A 7,405-nucleotide genomic window follows, 5' to 3' on the forward strand; every position below is an offset into this window, starting at 1 on the left:
GAAGTAAATCAGGGGGGAAAAAAATTCTAGAAAGTTCTAAACAGCAAAATTTAAATTTGCTGCACTGTGAATGCTAAGCTGAATCCACACAAATGTAATAGGTCCATGGCATACTCTGCTGTGGCCGCCCACCTCTTCCAAATCCCTCTCTCCAGTCCCCTTCTTTCTACATTGTGCACCCTATGTCTCGTGTGGGTGCTATTGTTAGGTTGCATCTACGCCAAACATGTATAGACTTTTTTCTTATAATTATACCTTAAATAAGTGACCTCATACTATTTACATTGCACTTCCATGGTATAAGGTGTTGTAAGTTATGTAGAGATTAAAGTTCACAGACAGATACGTGAGTGTGTTATGTATTATACCATTTTAACGAAGGGATAAAGCATCCAGCTATCTAGGTGTCTATGGAATCCTGAATCAATCCCCAATGGGAACTGAAGAATGACAGCAGATGTTCATAAAATAGAAAGGTAGCAGTAACAGGCTGTGGTGGTACACACTTGTAATCTGGCACTCGACTCAGGTGGCAGAAACAGGTGGATCTCTGTGAGTTCGAGACCAGCCTGGTCTACAGAGTGAGTTCCAAGACTACATAGAGAAACCCTGTCTAGAAAAAGAAAAGGAAAAGAAAAGGGGGGAAAGGAAAAGAAGGAAGGAAGGGAGGAAGGAGAGAAAGGTGGGCAGGCAGCAGAGATGCCATAGTGAAAAGGACCCTAACCATGGAGAGCAGGAACCCTGAGCAGAGCTGGGCTTTCCACAGAGGGACAAGCTCCTGATTTTTTTTCCTTCATCCAAGCTGTGTAGATCTCAACAAGCCACCATGAAACAAGAGCAGACAAAGCAAAAAAAAAAAAAAAAAAAAACCCAACAACCCTACTCCAGACAACAAGGTCGCTGCTGTCCTTCCATGTCCCAGTAGCAGCCAGCTTAAGCCAAAGAAGCTTGGGGACCCCAAACCCAGAGTCCTAGGCTTGACTCTGCCCCACAACCCACTCTCTGCATGAGCAAGTGTTAGAAGGCCACCTAGAACTCCTATGTGTGGCCACAGGTCACTGTTCCTAGCCCACAAGGATCCCCAAGCAGCATGAGTAAGTCTCAAGCCCCAACTGGGGAATGACTTTACCAGGATGAGAAGCCTGACAGTGGCCCAGCTCTTCCTGCTGTGTTAAGCCAGCTCTGGCCTGCTCCCAAGGAAAACTGCGGAGTCAGTAGCTTTGGTTTTTGGGTATCTCCACCCTCTTCTTTCTGCTTCTCTTCACTTCCTACCACACCCCCTCCAGCATTCCGTGTCCCATTACCACCTCAAGATTTGCTTACCAAGAATGAGCCACTTAATTGAAATAGAAGTCCTGGCTGGGTGTGGTGATGCGTGCCTGGAATCCCAGCACCAGGAAGGCTGAGGCAGAAGAATCAGAAGACTGGCCTGGGGTGTACAGCAAGACTTGTCTCAAAACTCAGCGATGGAGATGGACAGCAGCTGAACGCTTCCTAGCATGCATGAGGTCCCGCGTTCAACCTCCAACCCTGGAAACCAGTAAAGAAAAGCTTCTCTGCTCTGGAGAACAATGTTCCCGGCAGCAAAATGGCAGAAGTGAAGGTCATTTTTATTCTTTTCCGGTGGCTATGCTAAGGACTTAAAGACCAATTTATTTGGTTGGAAATTTTATTCATGAATACTGTCTTGGGGTTTCTATTGCTGTGATGAAATTCCATGTCCAAAATGCAAGTCAGGGAGGAAAGGGCTTATTAGGATTATACTTTCCTGTCTTTGTTCATCACAGAAGGAAGTCAGGACAGGAACTCCTCAGCATGGCAGGAACCTGGAGGCAGGAGCTGATGCAGAGGCCAAGGAGGGTGCTGCATACTGGCTCATTTCCCATGGTTTGCTCAGCCTGATTTCTTAGAGAACCCAGGATCATCACCCCAGGAATGATACCACCCATCATGGGCTAAACCCTCCTCCATCAATCACTAATTAAGAAAATGCCTTACAGGCTTGCCCACATCCGGATCTCAAGGAGGTATTTCCTCAATTGAGGTTCCTTCCTCTCAGATGACTTTATCTTTATCCCCCAACAACCGGAGAGGGAGGCTGTCTCTAAGGCTGTTACCTGTCTGTGGATCCCGTGCCCTTAACTGGGCTGCCTTGTCTAGCCTCAGTGGGAGAGGATATGCCTAATCCTGCAGAGGCTTGATGTGCCAGGGTTGGGGAGATACCCAGGGGGACTTCCACCCTCTCAGAGGAGAAGGGGATGGAGGAGGGACTGTGAGAGGGAGGAAGCAGAAAGAAGAGGGCATCGATCAGGATGTAAAGTGAATAATGAAAAAAAGAAGAAGAAAAATAGAAAAGTAGAGAGAATTCGTATATACAGATTTTTGAAGAAAAGCCTATTTCTTCCTATTTGTGTACATCCAAACTGCCCACATAAAGAATTTACTGACAAACTATTACTGTGTGAATATTGGGTGGGAGCAGACATGAGTAGAGGTCAGAGGTCAACTTTTGGGAATCAGCTCTTTCCTTCCACTGTGGGATTCAGGGATTAAAGTAGGTTGTCAAGTTTGCTCAGCAGGCCCTGTTCCCCATGGAGCCTTCCAGCCAGCCCTCACATATGGAATTTTAGTGGAGATATTCCTGGCCCAGTATATGGGAAATACCATTTAACATGTATTCAACATTAACAAGTTCCTGTTACTTCACTGTTGTTTTCCAGGTGTTTTCCACACAGCATGTCTGCCCCAGTGAACTATAGCCTCTCAATACCTCAAAGCCGTTCTCCACTCGGTCTTCCTTTGATAGGTGAAAAAGGAAACTGAGTCCCAGAAGTCTGAAGGATCAGCAAGTGAACACCACACTACACCACGAATCTAGGGCCATTCAGAATCTGTTTCTGTAATCGTCATTCTAAAAGTGCATTATTCCCAAGTGAAAAATCACTTCTGTTGTTAAGGTTTTGAGACAAGGTCTGACTTTGGCTGATCACCGACATGTGACCATCCTGTCTGCCAAATACTGAGTCTGAGGCATAGTCTACCACACCTGAATTAACTCTTGTTGGGGGGTTCTAAGTAGGGACTACTTTAGAAAGCAAGCACTAAATATGCTATTCTCAGGCTAGTCTCCAAGGGAAAGTGAAGAAGCCAAGTAAACACACTCAGCTGGCTTGGCACCCTTGTAGTGCGCTCTCCCGCTTGTATAGCATCTGCTGCCAATCATGCTGGTTAAACACCAGAAGTCAAGAATATGTCTCCCTCTAGTGGAACAAAATGACTACAAGGGCAATAAACAACATCCCCATGGCAAAAGAGCAGAGTAAAGGCTAATGATTCATCTAATAGCAACCTGCACTTTAAACCCAATTACTTTAGTTTTTTTTTTTTTTTTTTTTTCGAGACAGGGTTTCTCTGTGTAGCCCTGGCTGTCCTGGAACTCACTCTGTAGACCAGGCTGGCCTCAAACTCAGAAATCCGCCTGCCTCTGCCTCCCAAGTGCTGGGATTAAAGGCGTGCGCCACCACAGCCCGGCCAGATCAGTATTTTTTTAAAAGATTTTTTAAACACCAAAGGGGCAGGTTGGACTCAGTCTTTTGTTTATTAGAACTCCAGATCAGTATTTTTTTAAAAAATTTTTTAAACACCAAAGGGGCAGGTTGGACTCACTCTTTTGTTTATTAGAACTAAAGTAATTGCCAGGCGGTGGTGGCGCACGCCTTTAATCCCAGCACTTGGGAGGCAGAGGCAGGCGGATTTCTGAGTTCGAGGCCAGCCTGGTCTACAGAGTGAGTTCCAGGACAGCCCGAGCTATACAGAGAAACCCTATCTCGAAAAACCAAAAAAAAAAAAAAAAAAAAAAAAATACTGATCTGGTTCTTTGTGAGTTTTAAACCAACAAGGAAGACACGGCATGAGACTCTTCTCAGGAAAAAAATCATATTTTTCTGATACTTTAAAAAAAATCATTTTGGCCCTGGGATGGTCTCAGTTCGTCCAGTGTTTGTACAGCCTGCAGGTAGCCCTGTGTTTAATCCCCTGCGCTGGGGTGAACACCATTCAAAAACAGAGTCACAGGAAATTGTGACTGCTTCTGAGAAATCTCCAAGAAAATGAGTCTTGTGACTTCATTTTCTTCAAAAGCACAGAATTGTCCTTGGAATGTGTTTTTGTGCTCCTCCCAGGTGTATAGATAAAAGCGCTTACTTCAGACTATTCATTACAGCTGGCTAGCGTTGTTTATATGCCTCTATGGAAAAACAAGATTTTGCCTCATGCAGCTTGCTAAACAGAGACACAGAGACAGACAGACAGACAGACAGACACACACACACACACACACACACACACACACACACACAGACAGCTTGGTCATCTTGTGATTGTATACTTATGTCACTCCGCAGAGTATAAAGTTGGCTATTACTACATGAAACTTTAGTCTGCCTCATTTATTGGCTCCATTTTCCCGGGACCTACCATCTCTAGGTAAAACTACAGGCTGTGATGACACACTTGGGAAACAAAGGCATAAGGATCAGAAATTCAAAGTCATCCTTGACTACATAGATGTTTGAGGGGAGTTCAAAACTAGCCTGGGCTACATGAAAAAAACTGCAAGTGAGTGAACTTTAGACAACGTTTGGGTCATCATTTAATTCAAGTCCCACTATTTACACATGAGGGCCTCTTCTGCAAAGGAAAGTGACTTCCCAGTGTCACATCAGCACATCAAAATAAGTGAGGAAGCTTAAGCCTAGATTTGGCATCCCACCCCTCAGAAAGCCTTAACAGTGTTATATGTTAAAGCATCAGCAAATGGACTGAGCTGCCCCATTTCCATCCACGTATGTACTGGGATGAAATAACTCATTCCTCAACTCACTTTTTTGATAGAATACTTTATGTGGTAGTCAGATAACCTTATCACAAGCCTGGGGGATGCAAGCTGACCCACATCAATTCCGTATTTCCATCCTTATAATTAAGAGGTGTAGGACCCCGAAAGGCTGCCATGACCTAGCTGAGACTTTCCATGTGCTGCTGTCTACTAAGTAACATTCTGCGGTTTTTTCTAAGATCAAAACATCCTGATGTAGGCATGATGCCCCAGGAAGGAAATTTACACTTGACAGCCCATTGCCCCCCCCCCCCCCCAGTGGAGTTCCTGTTTCTTTTTTCCTTCCCTGGCTTGGTGTATATATTGAACCTGTTCAGTAAAAGCTTTGGCATTCTCTCATAACCAATGACCTGAGTCTGTGTCTTCTTTTACTCCCCCAGGCCTATGCCCAAGAGCTCAGTACTGTGGCAGCGCTGGTGCTGTCAAAGAGGCACACATGATATCTTCTCCTTTGCTCAGGAAACAGAACATTTACCGAGAGTTGACCAAATCTCAGCACAGTCAGGTGCTGGGATACAAAACAATACAAGTATCTGCCCTTTTGGAGCTTACATTCTGAAGTGAAGTTGGAGGTTGACAAAACAATCAATATACATAAAGTCAATCTGAAGATTACTTTGTCATTGGTAGAGCCATAGAAAAATCACACAGAGGAAGAATGATAAAGCCTGCAGGTACTCAGGAACACAGAGAGACAATACCAAATCAGGTGGAGAAGACAGGCCTCTCTGAGCTGGTGACTTTATTAGAGATAAGGTTTCACTATGTTGCCCTGGCTGATCAGAACTTACTATGTAGACCAGTCTGGCCTCGAACACAGAGACTCACCTGACTCTGCCTCCCCAGTGTTGGGATTAAAGTAGTGTGTCACCATGACTGGAAAACACTATGTTTTAAAATGAAGATAAAACTGAAAACATGATCTACATTTTTGAGTGTACAAGCTTCCTAGTTTTGTCCAATAATTGGAGTCTGAATTTCTTGATGCACAGGGCATGTGTTCTGTTTCTTGTGGCTGTGGTGAAGTACTGGATAGAAACAGTTTAACAGCTGCCACGAGTACCTGCAGTGCAATGTGCCTTAACTGAAAGTGGATGATGAGGGAGGAAAGTCAACCAACCAACCAACCAACCGTGCAGCGTTCATTTTCACTTGTGAAGCCTGTGGTGAGACAGTACATTAAGGTGGTGATGAAGGAAAGCTGCTTGCATTACTGTGGCCAGGAAGCAGAGGAGAGCACAGAATCAGATATTCCAGCAAGAACACAACCGCAATGACCTAATCCTCCAGGCTCCACCCTACACTTCTACTTACTCAGCAATACCAGTATCAAGTCAGTAACATATAGCCTTTGGGGGACATTTAGGATCCAAACCATAACAAGGCATTTTGAATGACACCAACTAGGCCAGCACCAGCAGGAACAATTCTGCTTTGAGCTAGCTTTGAGTTCACATGGTTTAACCTTGAGGCTGAGACAAGAGAAGGTACTTTTTTGTTTTGTTTTTCAAGACAGGGTTTCTCTGTGTAGCCCTGGCTGTCCTGGAACTCACTCTGTAAACCAGGCTGGCCTTGAACTCAGAAATCCACCTGACTCTGCCTCCCAAGTGCTGGGATTAAAGGCGTGCGCCACCACTGCCCTGGCGAAAAGGTTCCTTTTAAAGGTAAAATAATAAATGCACATAAAGCTGTCTACGTGAGCCAGAAGACCTGGAAGATACTCAAATGTGCAGAGATGATAAATTTGCTCTCAACATTATATAACCTTAGGAACTCCTTTTTGAACTTTAAAGCAGAAGCATGTTCCGACTTACAACCAGAGTCAGGTAGCACTCACATAACACCATCAGACAAGCAGCTGGAAGTGCAGTCTAAGCGGAAATCCTGGGATGCTGTGTAAGAGTGTCTGCTGCAAGGACCAGCACAGCCATTTCTAACAGAAAATAGTAAAGGTTTTTTAACACTTGGTAATTGTTTTCAGTGTGTGTCCTTTAAGTTTCTTTCCTACCAGTAAGTCTACTCCACCCATGAGTCTCATCAGTTACTGCAGTGGGCTGTGGCTTTCTTGGGTCCTAAACCCGAAGTCACCTTTCACTACTCTGTTCTAACTCACTTGTGGCCTTAAGCTAACTCCACATCCACCACCATCCTGCAATTCTCTAGAAGTCAGAGCGATGTACAAGTCGGATCCTGCCGCTCCTCCACTAAAAACCCCATGAACTGTGCACTATCAGGTCTCCCCTTGATTCCAATGCTGCCACCCCATTTTTGACCATTGTACACAGCCTTTTCCTGCAGGGCCGTCCCATGGCTGTGTGCTTTAATTGGGATATTCTTCTTTCCCAATGTACCTTGGCTTTGTTGTTTGTATCCTCATCTGCTTAAGTTGCCCCGTCTGGCTGGAACCCAGACTCCTTCCATTCAGCCACTGTAGGACCAGGAAGCTCCTCCAATATTTTAAGTTACAAACTTGAGCCTCCCTAGGCTTTCTCTTTATTCAGCATTATT

This window comes from Arvicanthis niloticus, chromosome 8 (assembly GCF_011762505.2).
Source record: "Arvicanthis niloticus isolate mArvNil1 chromosome 8, mArvNil1.pat.X, whole genome shotgun sequence".
Taxonomy (NCBI): domain Eukaryota; kingdom Metazoa; phylum Chordata; class Mammalia; order Rodentia; family Muridae; genus Arvicanthis; species Arvicanthis niloticus.